At 42.6% G+C, this 11,604-nt stretch overlaps 1 long non-coding RNA gene across 2 annotated transcripts in view; it reads right to left on the bottom strand.

Moving 5' to 3' along the window:
* LOC122563903 overlaps positions 1–11,604 on the bottom strand; it is an 87,859-nt gene that overhangs the window by 40,326 nt on the left and 35,929 nt on the right. Inside the window, exon 4 of one of the 2 annotated variants that reach the window (XR_006315771.1) lies at positions 5,606–5,814. The exons of the other annotated variant lie outside the window; for it this stretch is intronic. This is a non-coding gene — a long non-coding RNA (uncharacterized LOC122563903). Of the gene's footprint in view, positions 1–5,605; positions 5,815–11,604 lie in introns of those variants that run through there. 2 annotated transcript variants of the gene reach the window in all.

Genomic DNA, 11,604 nt, shown 5'->3' with positions numbered 1-11,604 from the left:
TATTATTTAATTCAGACGCAGAAATCCCATCTAGCTGCAAATAGTCACTTCCAGTGTTGAGAAATATAACCTTAAGTAAAGGCTGGAGGACAATTAAGAATTTATCCTTGGAAAGGAAGAAGCTAATCATTTTTGGATTCAAACAATTCTAAGATTTTGATCTGGTAACAGTAAAGGAATAGTGATACAGTTTCAATCAAGTTGGCATATGTTTTGGAAGGAAAATTGCAGGAATGGTGTGCCCATGCATCTGATGCCTCTCCTCTCCAGGTGATAATTGTCACTTGTTTCAAAACTGCAAGTAAGTGCAAGAACATAGGAAATAGGAGCAGGAGGAGGCCATTTAGTCCCTCAATTCAATAAGATCATGGCTGATCTTTTCGTGGACTCATCTCCACTTACTTGTCCACTCACCATAACCCTTAATTCCTTTACTGTTCAAATATCTACGTGTCTTTGCCTTAAAAACATTCAACAAGGGAGCCTTAACTGCTTCATTGGGCAAGGAATGCTACAGATTCCTTTGGTAAAATTCCTCCTTAACTCAGTTGTAAATCTGGTCACCCTTATGCCCTCTAGTTCTAATTTCACCTGCCAGTGGAAACAACCTCCAGCTTCTATCTTGTCTATTCCTTTCATAATTTTACGTTTCTTTAAGATACCACCCCCACCCCAATCTTCTAAATTCAAATGAGTATAGTCCCAGTCTACTCAATCTCTACTCAGAAGCCAACCCTCTCAACTCTGGAATAAACCGAGTGAACCTCCTTTGCGCCCTTCCAGTGTCAATAAGTCTTTAATGCATCTTGTATATGGTACATGTGCTGCATTGTAAGATGTCAAAGGTGGAGGGTGGCGTACATATTAAATGGTCTGTCCTGGATGATGATGAGTTTTTAAAGTGTGTTGGAGCTACAAAGGTGCAGAGAAGTGGAGGGTATTTCATCATGCTTCTAACTTAGGTATTATTGATTTGGGTCAGGCATTTGGATGTCCTGAGTTACACACTGCAGATGCTCACACTTACCTGACTTTATAGCCACACATGACTAGTCCAGTTCAATTTCATATATCTGGTAATTCCCCTTTAATATATTAATGGTGAGTCAGCAAGAAAGTCAAGTGGAAATGATTAAAATTCCATCCTGTTTGCTTATTGTCTGGCACATAGGTGGCATGAACGTTGTTTGTCACTTAATATTGCCTTCATCTTGGATGATGGCACGGACTGCTTCAGTATCTGAGGAGTCACTAATGGCACTGAATGTTGTTTAGTCATGGGTGAATATCCCACTACTGCTATTTGAATGTTGCGAAAATCATTGATGAAACAACGAAAGATAGTTAGGCCTAGGACATTATCATGAGCAGTTTTGATAGTAATGTCATAGAGATGTACAGCATGGAAACAGACCCCTCGGTCCAACCTGTCCAGGCCGACCGGATATCCCAACCCAATTAGTCCCACCTGCCAGCACCCGGCCCATATCCCTCCAAACTCTTCCTATTCATATACCCATCCAAATGCCTCTTAAATGTTGCAATTGTACCAGCCCTCACCACATCTCTGGCAGCTCATTCCATACACGTACCACCCTATGCGTGAAAAAGTTGCCCCTTAGGTCTCTTTTATATCTTTCCCCTCTCACCCTAAACCTATGCCCTCTAGTTCTGGACTCCCCGACCCCAGGGAAAAGACTTTGTCTATTTATCTTATCCATGCCCCTCATAATTTTGTAAACCTCTATAAGGTCACCCCTGAGCCTCCAACGCTCAAGGGAAAACAGCCCCAGCCCATTCAGCCTCTCCCTATAGCTCAAATCCTCCAACCCTGGCAACATCCTTATAAATCTTTTCTGAACCCTTTCAAGTTTCACAACATCTTTCCGATAGGAAGGAGACCAGAATTGCACATAATATTCTAACAGTGGCCTAACTAATGTCCTGTACAGCCGCAACATGACCTCCCAACTCCTGTACTCAATACTTTGACCAATACAAAATGCTGCCTTCACTATCCTGTCTACCTGTGATTCCACTTTCCAGGAGCTATGAACCTGCACTCCAAAGTCTCTTTATTCAGCAACATTCCCTATGACCTTACCATTAAGTGTATAAGTCCTGCTAAGATTTGTTTTCCCAAAATGTAGCACCTCGCATTTTTCTAAATTAAACTTTATCTGCCACTTCTCTGCCCATTGGCCTATCTGGTCAAGATCCCATTGTAATCTGAGGTAACTTTCTTTGCTGTCCACTACACCTCCAATTTTGGTGTCATCTGCAAACTTACTAACTATACCTCTTATGCTCACATCCACATAATTTATATAAGTGATGAAAAGCAGTGGACTGAGCACCAATCCTTGTGGCACTCCACTGGTCACAGGCCTCTAGTCTGAAAAACAATCCTCCACCACCACCCTCTGTCTTCTACCTTAAAGCTAGTTCTGTATCCAAATGCATAGTTCTCCCTGTGTTCCACAAGATCTAACCTTGCTAATCAGTCTCCCATGGGGAACCTTGTCTCAAATCTTACTGAAGTCCACATAGATCACGTCCACCGCTCTTCCTCTCATCAATCCTCTTGGTCACTTCTTCAAAAAATTTAATCAAGTTTGTGAGACATGATGTCCCACGCTCAAAGCCATGTTGACTATCCCTAATCAGTCCTTGCCTTTCCAAATACATGTACATCCTGTCCCTTAGGATTCCCTCCAACAACTTGTCCACCTCCGACGTCAGGCTCACCCATCTGTATTTCCCTGGCTTGTCCTTACCACCTTTCTTAAATAGTGGCACCACATTCACCAACTTCCAGTCTTCCGGCACATCACTTGTAAGTATCAATGATACAAAAATCCCAGCAATCACCTCCCTAGCTTCCCACAGAGTTCTAGAGTACATCTGATCAGGTGCTGGGGATTTATCCACCGTTATGCATTTGAAGACATCCAGCACTTCCTCCTCTATAATATGGATATTTTTTAAGATGTTGCTGTCTATTTCCCTACATTCTGTTTAACTCTATAGAATTCCTTCCTATTCTTGTTAACTCCCTTATCACAATTGAATAAGTGTCTTTTGTTGATGGTCTGATTGAGAAGAGGAATAAACCTGTTTCTTCTTTATCATTTGACAACCTGGTAATGAAGCAAAGATTGAATATATAATAATTATTAGGTGTTAAAAGTTATATGAACTTGAGCAGGATAATTGTTTCAAATTGTGCGGCATGGTTAACTGAGCTCTGCCAGACAATTGGTTATATTGTGGGAAATTGGACACTGTGTTAGACGTTACAGATTTGCCCCCATTATTATGCAGTGGGTAAATTTAGTCTACCAACTCCTGCTGGAAATTGCACATGTGCAAATATAAACTGAGGGCAAAATTATGTCTGATTGGAGCAGGTCATCCCTATGTGATCAGTGTGACACTCTACAGGAAAATGGATAAGGTGATAAACAGTAGATAAAATAGGTGAAGCCATTCCCTTGCAAAAAGAGCCCTTTTGTGAAAATAGATGTTGTTTGGTCTAGCAGGGAAATTTAAAACAATGGACCCTCATCTCAAAATTAAAGCTTGGCCACTTGGATGAATACAGAAAACATTTTTTCACAAAGGGTACTTAATGTCTGGAATCTCTTGGCCTGTTGAATCAATTGAAACTTTCAGGACTGAAATCAAAAGATTTTTGTTCAGCAAGAGTCTCAAGTGATACAGCGCAAAGGTGTGTACATGAGGTTAAGGTCCAAATCAGGCATGATCTATTTGAATGGCAATGTGGGTTCAAAGTGCTATAAAAACAAAACAGACATCTGTAAAGCTGCATCCACTTCCTGCCAGGGAAGGGTTTTCTTTATAGAATCTTTGATGTTCCTGTTAAAGTGTTTACATCTAACTTAGATACCTCGTAAATATAAAATAAAAAGGTTGATAACAAGTTCATGGAATTCAGCCTTTTGAAATGTGTAACAATGAAACAGAGAACTAATAGATTACAGAGCCAGGCAAGAATCAATACACACTTTGGAGATACAATTATAAGTAAGTGAATGCGTTAAGCGCTTGTGACGTAACAAATTGACTGTTCTAATTCCTACATCGTATATGGCAAGATTTCAAGTGATATCCATTGTATTGTGAAAAAAAAATATAATGGATATCAGGGTGCAATTACAAAGAAATAATCTATTACAGAACAGGAGAACAGAATAAGCACTATATAACAAGAATATGCAGAGATTGGATTACTGATTCATTCATTATGCTTGCATAATATTTTCATTTCAAAATGTGGTTTCATATTAGCTTTATTTCGGTGTCTCTTCCCTGCCTTTCTCTGGGGACTCTTCTGCAATCCTTCAAGACTCTTATACATGCCAGCTTATCTTGATTCTAAGCTGACATTCTAATACTGTATATTTTCCATCATCCAACCTGTGAATAACCCATAATATTGTCTGTCTTTACTGCTTCATCTTAGGTACAGCTGAAAGTTTATCCATGCTTTTGTTACTTTTAGGCTTGACTGTTTTTCTGATGAGCAATTCTCCATAAATGTGAGCTCTTCCAGAACGCTGCCTTTATCCTATATCTTGCTTATCATAGTTCTATTTGCTGACCGACATTGGATCCAATTCACCATAACCATAATTTAAAATTTCCATCTCAAGTTCAAGTCCTCCTGTGGCCTTGCCCTTCCATATCTCTTTAATTTCCACCTGCATTACAAACTTCCAAAAGTTCTATTTTTTCCTGCTCTAGCCTCTTTTGCTCTACCTATTTACTTCCACCCACTTAAAACCCCAAGCTGTGAAATTTCTTCCCTTAATTTCTGCAACTCGTTAAAGATTTTCTTTCAAACCTACCTCTGAAATTCGTGATTGCCTGTTTAAATATCACCTCCTCTGCCTCTGCCTAATGTTTGTCTAATAACTTCTGTTAAAGATCTTGGGACATCAGTTCGTTAAAGACAATTGCTGAATCAAATTTGAAGAAAGGTTTAAAAAAAACATATAATTTGATAAGCCAGAGGCTTGGGGAAAATTTCCAAAACAACAATGACCAAACTGTAATAGAAGGAGGAAATAGACTTTGAGGGTAAACTAGCAAGTAACACAAAGGATAGTGAGATCTCCTTTAAATATATAAAAAGGAAGAGAGAGGCCAAAATGAACATAGGCCCTTTAGAAAATGAGGCTAGGGAATGATGGGGAAGTAGGAAATGGGTAAGGAATTTAATAAATGTTTTGCATCAACACAGAAGAAAACTGATAGCAATCCAAAAACGTTAAATAAGCAAGAGGCAACAACAGAAGGAAATGAACTATCACGAAGAAAAGGATTAAGAGGGAAACTAATAGGGCTAAATTCTGAGGACTTAATATGTTGTATCATCGCATATCAAAGGAACTGGCTACAGAAATAGTGGGTGCACTGGTAGTGATCTTCCAAAAATCGTGGATTCTAGAAAGTGGTATTGGGAAAACTGCAAATGAAACATATTTATTCAGAAGGGGATTGAAACAAAACAGATGGATTAACATCTGTCATTGGGAAAATGTTAAAATCTATTGTAAAAGATGTAATTGAAGAGCATCTAGAAATATATAATCTAATCAAACAGTCAGCATGGCTTCATGAAGGGGAAATCATGTTTAAAAAATGTATTAGAATTCTGAGGTAACAAGCAGAATAGATTTACGTGAAACAGTGAGTATAATACAGTCGGTTCTGATATAATACGATCGATCCATTCTTGTGTTATAAGGCTCTTTAGACAGCATCTTCTAATTCCATGACCATTTTCACCTAGAATGACAAGGGCAGTATATACCTGGCAACATCACCACCTGCAAGTCCCCCTCCAACCCAGTCACTATCGTGACTTGGAAATATATCACCATTACTTTACTGCTGCTGAGTCAAAATGCTGGCATTCCCTCCCTAAGGACATTGTGGGTCAACCTACAGCATGTGGACTGCAGCAGTTCAAGGCGGCAGCTCACTGCCACTTAAGGGCATCTAGGAACGGGCAATAAATGCTAGCCAGCCAATGATGCCCATGTTCTAAGAATTAAGTTTTAAAAATTGAATCCTAAATTACAGTTGTGGTTCTTGAGGCTAGACTATGTGACTGTTGATGGTAATTTCTTTGCTTTCACAATCCTAGAATTAGGTATTCCCATCTTAAATCTTTACTTTCTAATTTTCCCAAACCTTATACAACAAACTACATCTTGGGTACCTCAGAAACCTTCCAAATTCTTATTCTAATCTCATTGTTTCTTATCATACCATTCCCTTTGCCTCTGTAGGAAGCCATGTGTTTGCTAAAAAGAGTGTATGTTCTATGTAAATGTACACATGTAAACACCAGTTACTGCCTAATCTGATTAATCTGCTTATTTAACTGTATCCTGAAGGATACTGAGTCAACTGTAACTTGCTCATCTCACATTCAGAATTAAGCAATGGAATGATGTTAAAACAACACTTCATTTGAGGCACACAAGTTATTTCAAAAAATGTCTCAAATACAGGCCAACTCTGTCATCAATTTGACTAATCATGAATTAGAACATAGAGCATAGAACAATACTCTAAATCACCCTCAATTCCATGCCTCTGCATGTTCTCCATCAGCCTACCATGTGGAACCTTATCAAAGGCTTTACTGAAATCCAAGTATACCACGTCAACTGCCCTACCATCATCTACGTGCTTGGTCACCTTCTCAAAAAACTCAGAGGTTTGTGAGACATGACCTGCCCTTGACGAAACCATGTTGAATCTCTGACATCAAATTGTTGCTTGCTAGATGATTATAAATCTTCTGTCTCATAATAATTTCCAAAACTTTTCCTACAACAGAAGTAAGGCTCGCTTCTCTATAATTACCTGGGTCATCTCTGCTGTCCTTCTTGAACAAGGGCACAACATTTGCAATCCTCCAGTACTAAACCTGTAGACAATGATGACTCAAATATCAAAGCCAAATGCTCTGCTATCTCCTCCCTAGCTTCCCAGAGAATCCTCTCATAAATCCCATACGGCCCAGGGGACTTGTCTACTTTCACTCCTTCTAGAATTGATAACACCCGTGCGTAATTAACATTGATCCTTTCTAGTCTAATATCTCATACTCATTCTTCTCCTCTACAATATTCTCCTTTTCCTGCGTGAACACCGATGAGATATGTCATTTAGCACCTCTCCGATCTCTATAGGGTCCACACTCAGCTTCCCACTTCTGTCTTGACTGGCCCTATTCCTACCCAAATCATCCTTTTATTCCTCACATACCTATAGAAAGCTTTAGGGTTCTCCTTTATTATATTTATTAAAGACTGCTTGTGTCCTCTTTGCTCTTCTTAACTCTCTCTTTAAATCCTTCCTAGCTGATCTGTAACTCTCCATCACCTCATCTGTACCATCTTGCCTCATCAACACATAAGCCTCCTTCTTCTTCTTAACAAGAGATGCAATTTCTGTAGTAAACCACGGTTCCCTTACCTTATCACTTCCTCCCTGCCTGACAGGGACACACCTATCAAGGACCCGCAATCTCTGTTCCTTAAACCAGTTCCACATTTTGGTTGTCTGCATCTCCTGCATTTTGCTACTCCATTCTATGCATCCTAATTCTTGCCTAATCACATTATAATAGCCCTTGCCCCATCGATAGCTCTTGACCTGTGGCATGTACCTATCCCTTTCCATCGCTAAACTAAATGTAACTGAATTATGGTCACTCTGTCCAAAGTGCTCACCTACAACTATATCAAACACCTGTCCTGGTTAATTACCAAGCACCAGATCCAGTGTGGCCTCCTCTCTTGTCAGCGCTTTGACATACTGTGTCAGGAAACCCTCCTGTACGCATTGGACAAAAACTGATCCGTCCAATGTACTAGAGCTATAACATTTACTACCGGTGCCACGAGATAGCGGGGCGAGGAACTGGGAGCGGCACAGCTTAACACATGGCTGCGCAGCTGGTGTAGGAGGGAGGGCTTCAGATATGGAGATAATTGGGATACCTTCTGGGAAAGGTGGGACCTGTACATGAAGGACAGGTTGCACCTGAACTGGAAGGGAACCAATGTCCTGGGCGGAAGGTTTGCTCGAGTGGTTCAGGAGAGTTTAAACTAGTATGGCAGGGGGGTGGGAACCTGAGCTATATACCGGTGGTGAGAGTTGATGGAGATGAGGCAATAGCAAGAGGTAGCGCAGCCAGTGGGAAGGAATTTTCTGGGAAAGAATCAAGAGATCGGTTAAAGTGTGTTTGCTTTAATGCAAGGAGTATCAGGAATAAAAGTGATGAACTTCGAGCATGGATCAGTACCTGGTGCTATGATGTTGTGGCCATAACAGAGACATGGGTTTCTCAGGGGCAGGAATTGTTGCTGGATGTTCCAGGGTTTAGAATATTTAAAAAGAATAGGGGGGGGAAAAAAAGAGGAGGGGTGTAGCACTGCTAATCAGAGAGGGTATCACAGTTGCAGAAGTTACCATTGTCAAGGAGGGTCTGCCTACTGAGTCAGTATGGGTGGAAATTCGGAACAGTAAGGGAGCAGTCACCTCATTAGGGGTTTACTACAGGCCCACCAATAGCAGCAGGGAGATCGAAGAAAGCATAGGTCGGCAGATTTTGGAAAAGTGTGAATGTAGTAGGGTTGTTGTAATGGATGACTTTAACTTTCCCAATATTGATTGGAACCTCCTTCGAGCAGATGGTTTGGAAGGAGCTGTTTTTATAAGGTGTGTTCAGGAGGGTTTCCTAACTCAGTACGTTGACAGGTCAACGAGGGGAGAGGCCATTTTGGATTTGGTGCTTGGCAATGAGCCAGGGCAGGTGTCAGATCTTGCGGTGGGAGAGCATTTTGGTGATAGTGACCACAACTGCCTCACATTCTACATAGCTATGAGAAGGAGAGAAGCAGGCACAATGGGACGATATCCAATTGGGGAAAAGGAAACTATGATGCTATCAGACGTGAGTTGGGAAGCATGGACTGGGAGCAATTGTTCCATGGAAAGGGCTGTGGAGACTGTTTAAGGAACAGTTGTGAGTGATGCATAAATGTGTTGCTCTGAGACAGGCAAGAAGGGGTAAGATAAAGGAACCTTGGATGACGAGAGTGGAAGAGCTTCTTGTCTAAAGAAGGAAGGCAGCTTATGTAAGGTGAAGGAAGCAAGGGTCTTGCTCAGCTCTAGAGGATTACAGGCAGGCGAGGAAGGAACTCCAAAATTATCTGAGGAGAGCCAGGAGGGGGCATAATAAAGGCATGGCAAGAAGGATTAGGGAGAATCCAAAGGCATTTTACACTTATGTGAGGAATAAGAGAATGATCAAAGAAAAAGAGTAGGGCCAATCAGGGATAGCATAGGGAAGCTGAAAATGTGTTGCTGGAAAAGCGCAGCATCCAAGGAGCAGGAGAATCGACGTTTCTGGCATGAGCCCTTCTTCAGGAAGCGATGTCATTGGGGATATTTAAGAGACTTCTAGACATGCATAAGATCACAGAAATTTGAGGGTTCGTATATTAGGTTTACCTTACATGAAGATCAATGGTCGGCACAACATCGTGGGCTGAAGGGCCTATTCTGTGCTGTACTGTTCTGTGTTCTATTTCCAATCAGTGTTGGGGAAGTTAAAGTCCCCCATAATGACCACCCTGTTCCTTTCACTCCTACCCAGAATAATTTTGCTAATCCTCTCTTCCATCTCCCTGGAACTCTGCGGAGGCCTATAAAAAAACTCCAAGAAGTGTGAACTGTCCTCTCCTGTTTCTAACCTCAGCCCACACTACCTCAGTAGACGAGTCTCATCAAAAGTTCTCTCAGCCACCGTTATACTATCTTTGACTAACAAGGCCACGCCTCCCCCTCTTTTACCGCCTTGCCTGTTTTTAATGAAAGATCTAAACCCTGGAACCTGCAACATCCATTCCTCACCCTGCTCTATCCAGGTCTCCAAGATGGCCACAACATTGAAGTCCCAGGTACCTATCCATGCTGCAAGCTCACCTACCTTATTTCGGATACTTCTGGTGTTGAAGTAGACACACTTCAAACCAGTTTGCTGTCTGCCAGCACATTCCTGTGACCCTGAAATCCTGTTCCTGTCCTTCCTACTATCATCCTCCTGTGCACTGCAGCTACACCTCCAGTTCCCATCCCCTTGCTAAACCCACCCGAATAGCACCAGCAAATTTCCCACCCAGGATATTAGTACCCCTCACGTTCAAGTGAAAACCGACCTGTTTGTAGAGGTCCCACCTTCCCCAGAATGAGCCCCCATTATTCCAAGTACGTGAAACCCTCCCTCCTGCACCATCGTTGCAGCCACGTGTTCAGCTGATATCTCTCCCTATTCCTTGCCTCGCTATCACGTGGCATGGGTAACAATCCAGAGATAACAACTCTGTTTGTTCTAGCTCTCAGCTTCCACCCTAGCTCCCTGAAATCCTGTCTTACATTCCTAATCCTCTTGCTACCTATGTCGTTGGTACCTACATGGACAACAACTTGAGGCTGGTCACCCTCTCCCTTCAGGACCCCAAAGATACGATCAGAGACATCACGGACCCTGGCACCTGGGAGGCAACACACCAACCGCAAGTCTCATTCGTTCCCTACAAACCTTCTATCTCAGCCTCTAACTATTGAGTCCCCAATGACTAACACTCTCCTCCTTTCCCTCCTTCCCTTCTGTGCAACAGGGACAAGCTCTGTGCCAGAGACCTGGGCCCCACTGTTTGCCCCTGGTAAGTTGTCCCCCTCAACAGTATCCAAACTGTATACATGTTTTTCAGGGGATCCCTCCACTGACTGTGTTTTTTCCTCTTTCGAACAGTCACCCAGCTTTATTCTTGCCTAGTAGTAACTACTTGGAGAAAGTGAGGACTGCAGACGCTGGAGTCCTCACCTATACCTCCTCCCACCCTGCCCCCTGTAAAAACGCCATCCCATATTCCCAATTCCTTCGTCTCTGCCGCATCTGCTCCTAGGAGGACCAGTTCCAATACCGAACAACCCAGATGGCCTCTTCCTTCAAAGACCGCAATTTCCCCCCAGACGTGATCGACGATGCTCTCCACCGCATCTCTTCCACTTCTCGCTCCTCTGCCCTTGAGCCCCGCCCCTCCAATCGCCACCAGGACAGAACCTGTCCTCACCTACCATCCCACCAACCTCCATATACATCATATCATCCGTCGTCATTTCCACCACCTCCAAACGGACCCCACCAGCAGGGATATATTTCCCTCCCCTATCAGTGTTCCGAAAAGACCACTCCCTCAGTGACTCCCTTGTCAGGTCCACAACCCCACCAACCCAATCTCCACTCTTGGCACCTTCCCCTGCAACCGCAAGAAATGCAAAACTTGCCCACACCTCCCCCCTTACTTCCCTCCAAGGCCTCAAGGGATCCTTCCATATCTGCCACAAATTCACCTGCACCTCCACACACATCATTTACTGCATCCGCTGCACCCGATGTGGCCTCCTCTATATGGGGGAGACAGGCCGCCTACTTGCGGAACATTTCAGAGAACACCTCTGGGACACCCAGACCAACCAACCCAACCACCC

This window comes from Chiloscyllium plagiosum, chromosome 28, assembly GCF_004010195.1.
Source record: "Chiloscyllium plagiosum isolate BGI_BamShark_2017 chromosome 28, ASM401019v2, whole genome shotgun sequence".
In the NCBI taxonomy this organism is placed as follows: domain Eukaryota; kingdom Metazoa; phylum Chordata; class Chondrichthyes; order Orectolobiformes; family Hemiscylliidae; genus Chiloscyllium; species Chiloscyllium plagiosum.
Note: the sequence above shows the minus strand (reverse complement) of the source record. Positions and strands in the feature narration are given on the sequence as shown.